The sequence below is a fragment of the Astyanax mexicanus genome, chromosome 4 (assembly GCF_023375975.1).
Source record: "Astyanax mexicanus isolate ESR-SI-001 chromosome 4, AstMex3_surface, whole genome shotgun sequence".
Taxonomy (NCBI): Eukaryota; Metazoa; Chordata; class Actinopteri; order Characiformes; family Acestrorhamphidae; genus Astyanax; species Astyanax mexicanus.
The window spans coordinates 11,298,568-11,314,346 of NC_064411.1; the positions used below are offsets into that span (position 1 = coordinate 11,298,568).

Consider the following 15,779-nt stretch of genomic DNA (forward strand, 5'->3'; position numbering starts at 1 on the left):
TCTACCTTTAACATGAAGAACAATGCTGACACTATTCTGCCAGTTGCAAAAAATAGCTTTAAAAAGAATTGTTTGTTGCATTACCTTATGAGCCTGTGGTTCCCATTGATATGCCAAAGGCAATTTGGAGCAGGAACATTGTACACTCTCCTTCTAACAGTATGTAGACAGAGTGTACGCTCAAGCAATCCTTGAGGGTCTGTGCGCAGCATTGACTGTTTCAGTCTGTGCTCTGGAAGGGGTGGAAACACTGAAAAGTTATCTCTTATTTCTAAAGGTGGTCTCTAACAATATCTATCTCCAATCTTAAATGCATGCAGTTAATATTGTACTCATGTACAAACTGTCTTTACATGTAAACACATTTTATTGTTTTATCCTATATGTGAAGGCAACAGGTAATCAAGACAGTTTTGTTATTGGTAAATATATACTCAACATATAAATATACCCCATTCACTTCAAATTGACATGAAAAACATATTTTGACTTTTTACCTGTCATATTAACAAGGTTTATGTATTCATAGGCATAAAGTAAGACGCGTCTTTGGAGAGGAAAAAATATTCAGAGGAGGTAGTGGATAAGATACTAAGATACTGACTAAAAATGATGTATTAAGTAAAGAAATAAAAATGATGCATGTGTCTTCAAACGTACACGTAAAGCATAATAATTGAACAGTATACTTTGCTTATGTAAATTAATAAAGATTATCTAATTGTGATTAATTTCAATACCCCACCTTATTTAAATTAGTATGACACTGGTAGGCTGAGAATATAATATTCAAAAGTGGAAACAGGAATAAGTGTGAATACAAATATGATAAATAAATTAAAATATAAAGAAAACAGTTGATCATTTAAAATAACAAAATTAAATTAATGTTAAATGTGTTTTATGGGATATTCTTCATCTAAATTTTAACAGAAATTTGCCTTTTTTAAACCTTATTTTTATACTGAGGAAATTATGAAAATACATAAAATACATAAAAATCAGTTTAAGGATTGTAAAACAAGGAAAAGCTTCTTTAAAGGCCTGAAGAGTGTGACAAGAGTTAAAAGGCATGTAAACAACAAACAAACTGTATACAGAAATGAAACCTCTATTAGCCTTGGACAGATAAACGATATTATCCATGTCCATGCCATGTGATGTGGCATTCCATTATTTAAGCATTGAAATTGTACAAGCAATATATATATATATATATATATATATATATATATATATATATATATATATATATATATATATATAATGAAAACTATTATTTTTAACACAACAAAAAATGCACAAGGATGACGTTTTAATTAAGAGTTATAAATAATGGGGCAAATAAGTTCATTTGCAAAAACAGGTGCTATTCTTCCAACATAATCTTTATCGTTTTTTTTTTTCAAATTAAGTCACACACAGCATGCAGGAAACTGAGGCAGCAGGAAAGAGAGTTAATTTAATTAATAGAAATTAATTCAGAAATAAATAACAAAAAATATTAATTGACGACCAATTAACGAAAACGAAAAAGAGACTAAAAAATAAAACATGAATACCTGAAAACCAGAACTATGACGAAATGTACCGCTATTATACTTTTCGTCAACGAATAAAAAACAAAACGAAAATGCCAAACACCAAGGAAAGGGGGAAACAATTTGTAACACATTTAATTATTGGTCAGTGATCGGACATCTGCTCTACATGGTGTACGTACCCGCAACCTACGGAGCTTTTAATTTAAAGGCGCGGAGCTGCGGCCGCGGACAAGCGCTTATCTGCGCATCGGGTCGGGCTCGGGCAGAGAATCAGCCTAAATACAGGTTGCGTGCTGTTGTGGCTAATTATTGTCCTAGCTCCTATATGTCAAATAATTAGCCACAACAGCACGCAAAGTGTAAAGTGTAAATAAAAAATTGAGACAGATTCAAATAGTCACAACAGTGTGTTATAAAATAAGTAAAGTCTCTTCTTCAGAAACAAAAAAAATCAAGCTAAATAAATTAAAATTAACAATTGAATTTTGTCAGTATTTAAACAATTTTTAGAGAAATTAAAAATGGCAGGAGTAAAACAGTTTAAAGATATTCACAGTATCAGATGCACTGATATTATTATTACTGGTTAGTCAGGATAATTAAAGGACTGTACTTCTCTTTATATATAAGTAAGATTTATTGTAAACGAATAAATAAAACAACTGTGATTTAGTATCTAAAATAATGGAATTATAACAAAGCATCTCTTTCTCCTTCACCACAAAAAGCCATTAAAACGAAAGATAATTCCGCTCAGAAATCATAAGTGCGGCTGATGAGACGCGTTTCTCCGCAATATTTTAAAGGAGCTCATTTGGTAAAGCCTAAAAGTGTGTTTAAATAACACTTGTCTGTTTTTGCAAAGGAAGTCTAAATATTACCCATTATTTATAATTGTATTCTTAATTTAAACGTCACCCATGTGCATCAGCCCTGTATATCTACTTGAATAATTTCAACTGTAAAAAATAATATTACAAATAATGTATTATTATTATTATTATTAGTAGTAGTAGTAGCAGTAGTAGTATTATTATGATGCCACCTGGAAGGAAGGATCCCACCCACCCAGCACATGCACTTTTTGTCCCGCTTCCCTCAGGACGGAGGCTGCGGAGCATCAAGTGCAAAACAACCAGACTGAGAAACAGCTTCATTCCGGAAGCTGTAAGACTCTTAAACTCCACTTAACAACACACTGCACTGACACACAAGGACAATTACTGTACAAACACGGTCACTTTACCCGCACTCAGACACTTTATCTTTTACTGCTCTAATTTCATTATCATGCTGCTATAGCACACTTGCACTCTGGACTTGTTGTTGCAACCTGTCTACTCTTTCTATTTATTTCATTTTGGGGTATTTATCTTTAACTATTTTGTATATTCTATTTTTATTGTATTCCTTTATTGTACTTTTATCTATATATCTATTTAATAACAGCTCTTGGGTGTAAACTGGATCGTGAGATCACAATTTCGTTCCACCTCATGTACCACATAAGATGCGAATGACAATAAATCTCCTTGAATCCTTGAATCCTTGAATCAACCATTGTTTTTGGGGGGAGGGGTGCAAAAACAAAAGAGCCGTCCATGGGGGACATTCACAGTAGCAAAGGGATAGCAAGGCACTCAGTAAAAAAATAAATACATTAAAACAGTACAGTATTTACATAATAATTAAGTCAAGAAGTATTTAAAAATCGTATTTACAAATAATTGCATGTTGCCTCCTAATCGCACAGTCCCATGTTCAAATAGATCAAACTAAACACAGTTCTTAAGAATATCCTGCAGAACTGATGTCAGAATATCTTGGTAGCATTGTGTATTGTCAACATTTATTTTAATAACATCATATAATATTTCTACCATGTAACCCAGGCCTTTTAAAGCCTGAAATTTAATGACATCCTCAGTGATACAAAACTGACATAAAGTCAATGTTCTTGTGCAGAAAGAATTGCATAATATAATATATTTAGATCTTAATATTATGTATAATCTCCGAATATTTATCAGTTCCAGGAATAATAATTTTTAATCCTAGATCATTTTAGGGATATGAGAATTATACATTTTATTATGCATGTTTCAACCCATCACATACTCCATATACTTGCAGTATAAATTATATGTATGGGCTGTCAGTTTCTAACCACAGAATTGCTGCTGACCACAGAAATCCAGATGGTTTGGGATGAGCTGGAGCAGAGTGAAGGCAAAGGAGCAACAAGTGCTAAACACCTCTGAGAACTCCTTCAAGACTGTTGGAAATCCATTTCAGGTGGCCACCTCTTGAAGCTCATTGAGAGAATGCCAAGAGTGTGCAAAGCAGTAATCAGAGCAAATGGTGGCTATTTTGGAGAAACTAGAATATATTTATTTTTAGTTATTTCACCTTTTCACCTAGTGCTTTTTTTTTTGTTTGTTAAATATGTAACTCCACATGTGATCATTTATAGTTTTGATGCCTTCAGTGAGAATCTACAATGTAATCATGTAGTCATGAAAATAAAGAAAAAACATTGAAAAAGAGGTGTGTTCAAACTTTTGGCCTGTACTGTATGTATGCACACAAGTAAGTAGAATACCTTGAACTCTAATTCCTCTTCCTTTAAGATAGCCTTGCATCATCCGGTACCCCGAGTTAGGGAACATACGCTGCAAATCCCTTACAACACCGTCAAGTTCCTCATCTGAGAGGTTGTTGTAGAAATCAGCCACTCTTGAGACAGAAAGAAGCAAAAAATACTGAACATTCTTCTCATGAGGAACAATGGGGTTATAACATAATATGTATATATAATAATATATAATATACCTATAACGTAGTTATATTTGATAGACGTACCGCACGTCATTTTCCTCCATTCGCCTTCGAAGGGTTCGAACTGATACGCCGAATATTTTTGCAACAGCTGGTACTGATAATCCAAGGCTGAGATAGCGAATTATACCGCTGAGTGGGACAGGTATTTTCTGAGGTCCTCCTGCTCTCGGTTGGACTGCTGGAGCACAGAGTTGTTCCAGAATGTTCCTCAGTGCATTTTTGAAGGTTTCTGGAAAGTCTTCGCCGCGAAGTGTGAGAACATGGCCTGTGTTCTCTAAAATCCACTCCAGTTTGAAAATCACATAGTCGTCTGTAACTGACCCAGCCTCAATTTGTTCAATTACAGTGTTTATTTGCTCTTTTATCCTGTCACGAAAAGACATTTATTCAGCTTTCAAGTACAACTACCAGTGATTGCTTCTGACTGATGTCTAAGCCCCGCCCCAAATTTGAGGGAGCACTCCTATTGGACAGTTATTAAATTTACATGTGGCACGATTACAGCGCTTGCCTAGACGGAATGCAATCCTATGCATTGTGATTTGCTTTTGCACATTTGCAGCGCCACACAGTGGAATACAATGCCGTTCGTTAGATTGCATTTTAAGGTGGCTTGTGACACTAATTCTGCGTTTCTTTCTTTAAATACAAATCCACACACACTGGAGCTATTGATTTTCATTGTGGCATGTTTTCATCACATCAGTGTTTAAAAGCAATCTCGTAAGTATTACATTTAAAGGAGGAGTTAATGTTTAAAGTACCTCAGGGTGAAAAGTAATACCGCTGTGCCTTGATTACATTTCAAGGTGTATTTCATTAAATTCTGGCACTAATTCAGCGTTTGGTTTTGAAAATGCAAATAAGTGCGTATTGTTTTTCAATAAAGAGATCAAGTGCAATGAAATGTAATGTAAAAGTAGTTTTGCATTTCATTTTGGCACTTATTCTGCATATTAGTGAGGAAAAGCAATGCATTTTGTTGATTGTTTTTACATTTTTCCACCCTAGTGTTTGCTTTTCAATTTGGCACTAATTCCTCTCCATAATATCAGCCAAGGACGGCATTGGGCCATAGCGTCTGCACGTCACTGGCTAACAATGTTGTAAATCAGTGCGTAAGAAACTGTGTTACCGCATTTCCGCAGCGTGAGGCTATTTTTCTATATTTTTTATGTTGTACACTACTTAGGGAGCCTAATGAAGAAACACCATGTCTCCTATAGACATAAATACACATTATTACACACATTATCAGCCACACATATAAGGGTAAGAGCTGTTATTATTAAAATAAAAGCTTAAGTGAATATATTTTTCAGTTAATATAGAGTATTTTAATCTGAATGTAAAACAGAGGACCCTTGTAATTCAGCAGGTCTTGAAGCTGAGGGGCACAGAATAAACAAAACTTTAATTTCCTAAAAAAACATTTTCTTTCAAAGTCAAACGAGCGCTGGACTTTAATCTACACAGATTCCTCTCCTTAAAACTGATTATTTGGGTGAGTAAAGCTCTTATATTTATTTACAGTAAGCTTAGATTTCCACAATTTTGACTGAAATGGCTGAAAATTGAGGCCGCTACGCTAGCTAGCTAGCGCTTAGCTACCTAGTTACAAGCCATAGCAACCGCTCACATAGCCGAGTTTTAACACCACTGTGGCTAAATACACTAATTACAATATAAAAGACACACACAGGGGACAGTATGAACACCTACCTGCTGTTTTTAGCCTCTTTAATTCTACATGCTAATCACTAAATTAGCTTCAGTCACCTAGCTTAGCTAGCTAGCTCAGAGCAGGTAGAAAACAAGCTGCCCCTCTAACTTACCTGTGTCTGGTGAACAGTGTGTAGTAAAACTAATATATTATATTATATTAACTATATATATATATATATATATATATATATATATATATATATATATATATATATAGCAAGGAACACATTTTTTGACAAAAAAAAAGTTTTAATTATCTGGATCCTAGTTTTATAATTTGCAATTTTCCACTGATTTAATTTATTTTCAACTTCCAGTTAATTTCAGCACATTTAAATTTTGTTATAAAGTCCTATAATTTTTATTTGATTTTTAATTGCTAAGTTCAAAAATAGAGGATCATTTCATCCCATCCAGATGTCTTCTGTTTTATCCAAATTGAATTTTGCTCCTGCTACATCTTCATAAATTCTATAATCCTGAGCTCTTTCTGATTTCTTATGATTACTGTGATGTCGTCATCAGTAAAGTCTGTAAGTTTAAAAGATTCTTTACCTAAGATATCAATTTCTTTAATTCTGGTATCATTTTTAATTTTATTTAAAGAGGACTAACTGCTAACACACACATAATACTGCACTTAAAGAGCAGCCTTGTTTGACTCCTCTATGTGTCTCAAATTCTGTTAAAATCCCATTTTACATTAATTTGAGCTGCTGATTTTTCATATAATAACTTGATCTTATGAAGGAAATTTGGTGGAAAACCATAGTGCTGCAAATCATTCCATAAATATTTCCTGGACACATAGTCAAAAGCCTTTTTCTGATCTAAAGTAATTATCTAAAATTCCTTATCATTATTTTATTCATTCATTTATTATAAATCAAGGTAATCACAGACTTATAGAACAAGTCATTCATTTTCCCATCTCTAATGCCTTTATTAAAATAATTTTGTAATAAACTATAATAATGTCTTATAACATTTCGGAGGTTAACCGTCTGGTCCTGGAGTTTTCCCATCATGTAAATCCTTATTTACTTCAACAATTTCTTCCTTTGTAATTGGTTGATATTGACGAGAGGTCCTCTGCTTGTAATTTTGGACAGTCTGATAAAAATTGTGATTTTTTTCCTTTATTTTTTCCTTTATAATTTTCTGCTTTTCTTTTTTGTTTTCTATTACATTCCCATGCTCATCTCTAATCCCTTTAATCATTTTCATTTCTCTTATCATTTATCCGTTTAATAACATTTCCTGTGTTTCCTGAGCAGCTATTATCCATACCTGCTTAAAGTTGTACATTTTTAAAATGTTTATTCATCTTAGACATTTCTGACTTTAATTTAAAAGATGATCTTAATCTTCTATAGTTTTATCTCTTTTGCTTTGAATTTCCACATATTCTGCTGTAAGTTTACTGTAAAATTAATTTTGTTCACTATTTAATTTTTCACATTTATGTATCAGAAACATTTTAATCTGACTTTTTAAAGTATCCCATAATTTTGCATTAGAGTGGGTTTAAACTTCCACATCTTTAGTTTTTCTAATTTTTAGTAATATTTTTAGGCACTGTGTGTTTCCCTTCCAGAACCCCCGTTGTTCTCTGATTCCCAGATTTAATTTTACATGAGTTCAATTGTATAATTTAGGACCTTTATATCTTTAGTAACATATATTCTATCAATGCGTGTTTTAACTCGAGAATCAAAACGAGTAAAGTCTCAAGAGGAAAAAGTTCTCTAAAGGAATCTTTTAGTCCATGTTATACTTATCCCAGTAATTTCCCTTCTCCTGTAATATTAACTGTATTATCTGCAACCCTGTCTTTCAGACAAGTCACCACATAATACTACAGGCAAAACCTACAGACAGGATTTGATACAATTTTTAGAAATTCTATTTTTATTTTCTAAAAGACTTTGATGTCCAATATGTGGTGTCAGAAAGGTTTTGGGTATACGTTTACATTTTGGATAAGGTCATTTAAAAAAAAATCAATGCTTCCTTGTATTTTTTTTTTTTTTTTACAAATTTTGTACCTTGTTTGTCAAGACCCTGGTGAATCAGGAAATGTAGAACATGACTGATTTTTCATCACCAGCATCCATACACACGTTTTTTTTTTTTTTTTTACCATTTTTGTCAGCATTTGATGTTCTCAAATGGAACTTAAATAATGGAAATAAAAGACTGGAGGTGAATTATTGTTTCAGTTCAGTTTAAACCCTGATTTATCATTGTGCTCTATGTAAAACTTAAGATACAATGATTTAGAGTGTAGTTGGTGCAAATCACATGAAAATTAGCATAAAATTGCATCTGCATAAAGGGGTTATAGTCATTTTCTTTTGATTGTGGGACCCGTCCTTCATATTTCTCCACTTTCTGATGATACTTGACCAGTCGCTGTCTGAACTTTCATCTGAATTTGATTCTTCACCCTCTTCATAAAGCTCCTCTTAAGACACTTCTTTTTTCCACTTCTCCACTCTGGACTGATTTAGACACTTGCTCTTCCTCTAGGATCTTGATAGTGTTGATGATCGTACCTTGAACTTGCATCTGTCCCGTCTCTATCTCTGTAGATGCCCTGGATTCTGTGTGTTTTAGATCACTTGGTCTTGGAAAGCCTAGTCTTTGCTTGAATTTGTTGGCGTAGGATTTAGGGCATGTGAAATATTTGTGTCCCACGTCTGAACACAAAGTACAAATGGCAGCGTTGTCTCATTCCACTCTAGTCTTAGAAAGGAACCACAGGTTATTTGTTTAATCCGCACTTCACTCCAGCAGCCACAATTAACAGAAACACAGACTGCTGTTAGGCTCCGCCTCCAAATGAGTGAACGTACACAAGGCAGTGATAACCAATCAAAATAATCATTTAACCAAATGATCTACAGCATCTATACGCAGTTTCACTTGATGCTTCATACCACGTTCCACGATTATCCACTGGTTTAACTGCAGGCTTCAGAATATCACAGCAATGTTTTAAATATAGCTCAGAGTCATAATCTGAGATGTGTCCAGTCCAGAATTTTACAAGTGTCTTTACATCCATGCTGGTAGAGGAAAAAAAATCTTTCCAGTTTTGTTTTGTTGGTTATTTCAAACAATTGATTTATAGAATAATAAATCGATTCCATCAGCTTTACATTCTCCAATAGAAAAGAAGAAATAACCATTATCCCACATTTTTGGGGGGATTTTCTATATCTTCATATGTATTTAGTTTTGTTTACTGTAAACACAACACAACAAATCTCTGCTATTTTTTTTAAATATACTTAATTTCTCATTCCTGTTCTTTTTATACTGAATCCCCCAACACTGCATAGTGCAATATTAGGTCAGACAGAGGAGATAAAGAAATGTTTATTTCTTTTACTTTTTCTTAGTGTATTGTTCATTCTGCTTCTAACCTCCTTTTTTAGGTTTTCTTTTCCGTTTCTTTTTGTTGGATGCAGCAGCCCCTGTGCGTATGTATGGTGGTAGATCTTGTCATAGATGGAAGGAGAGGTGATGAAGAAGGAGGAGGAACTTGGTTTGCTTGTGTTTCGGCTGCTGCAGACTCGTACTCCTCGCTGCTGTATCCTTCAGACGAGGTGCTGGTGTTCGGATTTCCTCCGTCTGTCTCTCCGCTGCTGCTGCTGCTGCTTCCGCTGCTACTTAAATCTTCATGATGACTCATTTCCATCCTCTACTCTTTCACTTCCATTGTAGAGAGCTTCACTTGGACCTGGTTCCTCCACTGCGTCTGGTAGAACTCGGTTTGGGTGACTGATCATTGGACGTGTTGTTAGAGGGATTTAATTTCTTCAGAAACTACTTCCTCTTTTTGTTTCCACTTACTGTCCACACAGTCACCATTATTAAAATACACACCTAAAAATTTTATTTGCTCTTTATCTGGAACATCAACTCATTTAGATTTAGCCATATTAAGCTTTGCACCAGAAACTTTTTTATTACATTTATAATATTCCATTATAATGTCTAAGTCTTTTTTTGTTGTAATAAAAACTGTAATATCATCTGCATAAACTGTGATTTTAACTAAATAATCTCCTCTTTTAATACCTTGTATTCTTTCATCATTATGGCTAGAACGTAAAGGGCAGAACTCAGAGGATAATCTTGTTTTATTCCTCCTATCGGCCTCTCTTATTGCTCCACTCATTCATTAAGTTTTTGAGGTAAAGTTTGTTGAATTTTTAAGAGTGCAGGTACGTAACAGTTTTAGATTTTATCCTGACGTAATTTTTTTTATCTGACTTAATGACCAACATTCAACCTGAAATGAATTTCTATTGACATTGGTGATCAGCTGGATAGTGAAGCTTTTATCCTCCAGTTAGACCAGGAGCTCACCACTCACCCTGCTACTCCTACCATGTCCAACTGTTAGTCCTCATTTACTTGTTTTCATTAAAAATATAACTTTATGAAATGTGATTGTAACATTAACACCATGTGAGCATTTTTTTGGTTTTACTGAAAATTGAGAAAAAAATGTTAATCCTATGAATGCTCTGTAAGTTCATATAAATCAGCAATTTCTGAACAATATCACCACAGTTTTTGACATGTTTTTCTATAATTTACATATATTTGACACACTGGACCAAAAAAAATCCATGTGATGTCAACCACCCTTATATAAAATGCAGAACATCTCAAAGACACTAGATGGAGGCAGTGCTCCTTTCTCCCAGCATTATTATCACAGTGCACACAAATGCAGTATAGTCACGTCAGAGTATAAAATTAACCAACTGTTTTTTATTTTAAAAAATGTATTTAAGAGGTAAATGAAATTATTTAGTGATTTTTGTTAGTTTGTTTCTAAATAGCTTATTATTATTTTTTTGTTTTGTTTTGTTTTGTTTGTCATTTACCTTTATGTAACCCTTAAATAAGTAATGACAGTGAGCTCAGGCTGTTTAATGCAGTCATAGAAAACAGAATCATCTTGAAAAACTCATGAGAACGTTATAAAATGTGGGGCAGATCATGCGCAGTGCGGGGAGGAGCACTTTTGGACGGGTAGCAGAACTCGGCAGAACACCGGTCTGAAAACTGTGTGGGAGAAACTTCAGACTCATGTATATTTAAACATTCCATTCAGCCCTATGATATGATTGGCTTACAATACCCAAAAACGAGCAATAGCTCCGCCCACCCAGCGTCTATTCGCTGTAAGATAGCAAGGGGGCGGGACTTAGAGGGAGACAGGTGAGACTCAGGTGAAGGAGAGTGAAAGTAAGTTCAGTCTCCGCCATTAGAAGAGGACAGAAGTCCGGATTCACACGGTAAGTTCAGAACTGAAGAGAATGTAGAACAGAACCGTGTAGCTTAAAGTCAGAACCGGTTCTTTAAGATCAGCTCAGTGTCCGATTCCACTGGAAGAACCAGGATCAGCATGGAGATCTGAACCGGGCCTGGATCAGACCTGGACCTGGTCTAGATCAGACCGTCTGGAGAACAATCAGCTGTAAGTCAAGTCAAGTAGTTTTATTGTCAATACTGCATAGTATTGACAATAAAATAAGGAGAGTAACGTAATTTCAGTTCTCTGTATGTCCTGTACATATGCAGTATTGACAATAAAACTACTTGACTTGACTTATACGGAGCACAAGATCACGTGGAGAGTTGGTGTTTTTAATCCTGCTGTTTTATATTATACTTAAATAATCTCTCTATTCTGATTCAGTAACATAACATGTTCAGTTCAGTTTACTGCGGAACCTCTGAAGAGGCAGTTCAGCCGGAACCGGGAGTCTGTTGCCATGGCTACTGAGGACGCCATCTCCGTGAGCTCTGTGTGAACTGTGGGTAACGAATCAACTGACTCGGTTGACTCATTCGATTCACTTTCGCTGACTGAGTGGAGTAATAAGTGCACCAACATACCGGTCCAAAAAAAAGCGCTTGAACTGTTGATCTGGGTGTTTTACCTCTTAATGGTGATGTTTCATACGTATCATATAAAAACCAAGGGTTGTTTTATTTGGGTATTTTATTTTTACTTTATTTTATTAACCAGAGTTTAGAGAAAAACACGGTGTTACGTTTGATTTATATATCTAAAGGGGGAGTGTTTTGTGTTATTTATGAGATTTTATTTTATTTCTCTTCATATAAGTAAAACAAAGTTTGAGAGCTAAATTAATAGCTCCACTTTTATTTTCACTAAGTCACGTGGGTTTGGCTCTTGTCTTTGTAAGGTATTGAAATGTTTATGGAGGCACCATTTTATTATCTAAACAGTGTTAGCTTATTCAGCTAAAGGTTATCTGGTTATTTGCAACCAATATCAATTTGAGGTGTAGGCCCCCCTAAATTTATATTGGGCGTCTTTAGGGAGGGGTCACATGTATATTTATAATGTTGTGTAATGCAGTAATATTCCTAATAATAATTAAACTATAATCATTATAATAACAGTAAATTATTCTGTAATCTGTAGAATAATGTGTAATGAGGGTAAATCACACTGTTATGTATCGTTCTCTGTTTGTTTTGTTTTTATCAGGTTTATCAGGTTTTGTTTAATGCAGTTCTGATGATAATGTCATTATTGTAAGAATAAAGGTTTTATTGTAACGGCTGATCTGTTCTCAGGGGTCGGTGTCGGCAGTGTTCAGCTGTGTGTGAATGAAGAAGAGTAAATGATGGATCTTCAGAACTCCAGCAGTGGAGGAGGACCTCCTGTCCTAAAGTGAGTAAATTAAGTGATGGGTTTAATATGTAAAGTAGTTTTGTATTGTAATGGTTTCAGCTCTAATCCTGGAGCTGTGATCTGCATATTTTACAGTTTTAAAATATTGAGAACAGAGTTTCTCCTGGACCAGAGTCAGAACCCTGTGCTGTATTTAAACACAGAGAAACACTTAACAAAGCCAGTTATTCTTCTAGTAGAAAGTGTTTCTAATCTGTATTTAAAGTACATGTCTGCCTTTAATATCTAATTGTTAATATTAATAATATGTTTCCTTCTGGCACAGTAACAGTATTAGGTGGTTGCTGTAGTGATTTTATGCTGTTGCTAGGTGGATGCTATGGTATGGGGTGGTTGCACATTTATGTTACAAAATATGGTCCATATATTTTAACATAAATGTTTCGATTTGCTCAAAATCTGGATCGGATTTGTCTCTAGTGAAAGTGAACTCTGCATCAGATCCATTGTGAGGATCCGTCTCGGATTTTACCTCACGCTGTCTGGGTTTACATTAGCATTAGAAATGAGGAAATCCTGATGTGCTGCATTTATATAGATCAGATGGAAGTGATTGGGTTTGATATTAAAGCTGTGGAATGAAGCTTCTCACAGAAATACTTGTTCTATTCTGTTCTGATCTGTATCTCTGTTAGAGTTCAGTATAAAAAATATACCTTTTAGTTTATAATACAGTATAATTGTGTAATTGTGTAGCTCTTACCAATACATGTTATTAACTAGACACAGATCTATAAAATACATATAGTAAATATGATCTAATCAGGTGATGACATTGTGACATCATAACAAACACACAAATATATTCAACAGTATTGTTAAAGAAATTAAAATATGTATATTTATTAGACAAGCGTTTTTCAGTTTGGGGCAGCTGACAGAAAGCTTCGGGACGCTTCTGGGCCGGTCATGAAGAAGTTAGTCTGGAACCTGTGAATAAGTTTTAGTAAAGGAACACATTACTCCACACTTTACTCTCATCATGGATCATCATGAAGATCTGTTTACAGGGAGAAGAGAGCAGCATCTCCAGCCCCCAGTGGAGTGTCTATGAAGAGTGACTGGTCCATGAGGATTCCTCTAAAGTTCAGCAGTGGAGGAGGAAGCTCTGGGTCTCGGTACATCACTGCACTAAACTACTGTTCTGTTCTGAGAGTGAAGCTCTTCAGTTCCTGATCTTTATTAAAGATGTGCTGTGTGTTGGAGTTTCACTGTGTAAATGCTGGAGTTTCACTGTGTTTAATGTTAACAGAACTAAAACCCAGAGAGGAGCTTCTCCAGAACCCAGCTGTGTTTCTATGAAGAGCGACGCGTCCATGGGGAATCGTACTAATTTCAGCAGTGAAGATATGACCTCTGAGTGAGTGACACATCAAAACCCTTTCACTGATTTACTAAAATGTACATTTTTAAAGCATAACACACACACACACACAGTGATAAAAACAAAACAATTTTTTCAGAAAAAAGTATTATATTGTAATAAACTGCACTTAACAATATATTAAATATTTAATACCTTGACACAAAAAAAACATAAATTCATCAGTTCAAATATCGAACAGTGCACATGTGTGTAAACCATGTGACCTACCAGATATTCTAGAGTAAATAAATTCATCAGTGTGAAATTTGCTAAACAAAGTTATATTTATATTAGTGATATCAATCAAATTAAAATGAATTGTATTAATGGAAACAATGATCTGTGATTTAATCTGTATTTATTTATTTATTTATTTATTCATTTATTTATTTTTAGTGGTGGTTATTCCCTTGGGAAGGGAACAACAATTGTTGTGTCTGGCAGACTAGATCTAGACTAGGATCTAATGTCAGTATAAATTAGAATATTTTAATGTGCTTTAATGGATGAAATAAGAGTATATAATCCATATTTTATCTTCAACAACCTGGTAAGAAGAAACCTGCTATCAGCTGAGTGTGTGTGTGTGTGTGTGTGTGTGTGAGAGAGAGAGAGAGAGAGCACAACAGAGAGAAAGATTTCAACACAATGACGGTGTGTGAACAGTTTGGAGGAAAATGAAGCGTGAATGAAAGTGATTGGCTCACGTGACAGCACAAGTAACTACGAGCATTTAATCATTTAATTATATGTAATTATATGTAATTATTGTTGATTGTAGAATAAATTAAGCATTGACTCAGTGGTTCAAAGCAACTTTTTTTCAACTTTTTTTATCCGTGCCTCAAAATGTTAGATAAAGGGTGACATAATTGCAAAAATCTTTATTTACCTTTATAAATCTTTATTATTAGAAAGTTAAGAAAGTGTTGGTTTAATGCAGGTTTATGTTTTACTTTAATCTGATTTTCTGTTATTCTTTATTTTATTAATAATAACATATTTAGTTGAAACAAAAGCTTTTTAGATCAGAACATTTATTCATGTGGCTTACAGTGTGGTTTTCTTGTTATCCACAGTAAGAAGAAAATAAAGAGTTACAGGAAAAAACTGGACCACATATTTAAGGTTAGACCTAAACTATATATTTTATGGGGTTCTCTCTGATTTCTTTTACATTTCAGTTTAATTTCACTTTAAAATTTTGATAATCATAATTAATTTACCTTCAGTTTATGGAGCATTATAACCGTTATATTATAATGTTATAGGAGAACTTCTGTGTAAAATTTACTCTTTGTGCAGTAAAACATGATAAAAAGTAAGAAAAGCACACCTCCGCTCTCCTACAGCTTTCTGAGATACAGTAATTTTATGCTTTTTGCCCCACACTCTTTACAAAGCCCGCTTTGGGGCATATTTTGCCTCTGCAGATAAATCGCTTACTACACCGTTATTCAGCTCAAAGTAGCTTTGCTACAATCCGGAAGCCCTGACATTTAAAACGAGGCATTAACGAGGCACTTTTTCAGTGCACAAGAACCTTATT

The 15,779-nt window shown here is 34.3% G+C and overlaps 2 protein-coding genes and 1 long non-coding RNA gene across 13 annotated transcripts in view; 2 read left to right on the forward strand and 1 right to left on the reverse strand.

Annotated features, from left to right (window-relative positions):
• The window catches only part of LOC125801101 (NACHT, LRR and PYD domains-containing protein 12-like), a 431,224-nt gene that overhangs the window by 192,346 nt on the left and 223,099 nt on the right, over positions 1-15,779 (forward strand). The window lies entirely within an intron of this gene.
• Positions 1-15,779, forward strand: part of LOC125801243 (zinc finger protein 484-like) — a 111,033-nt gene that overhangs the window by 23,223 nt on the left and 72,031 nt on the right. The window lies entirely within an intron of this gene.
• LOC125801613 (uncharacterized) lies at positions 114-5,119 on the reverse strand. Its single transcript, XR_007438819.1, has 3 exons — positions 4,377-5,119; positions 4,147-4,280; positions 114-232 (listed from the first exon to the last, which is right to left on the reverse strand). It is a non-coding gene; the product is annotated as an uncharacterized LOC125801613 (long non-coding RNA).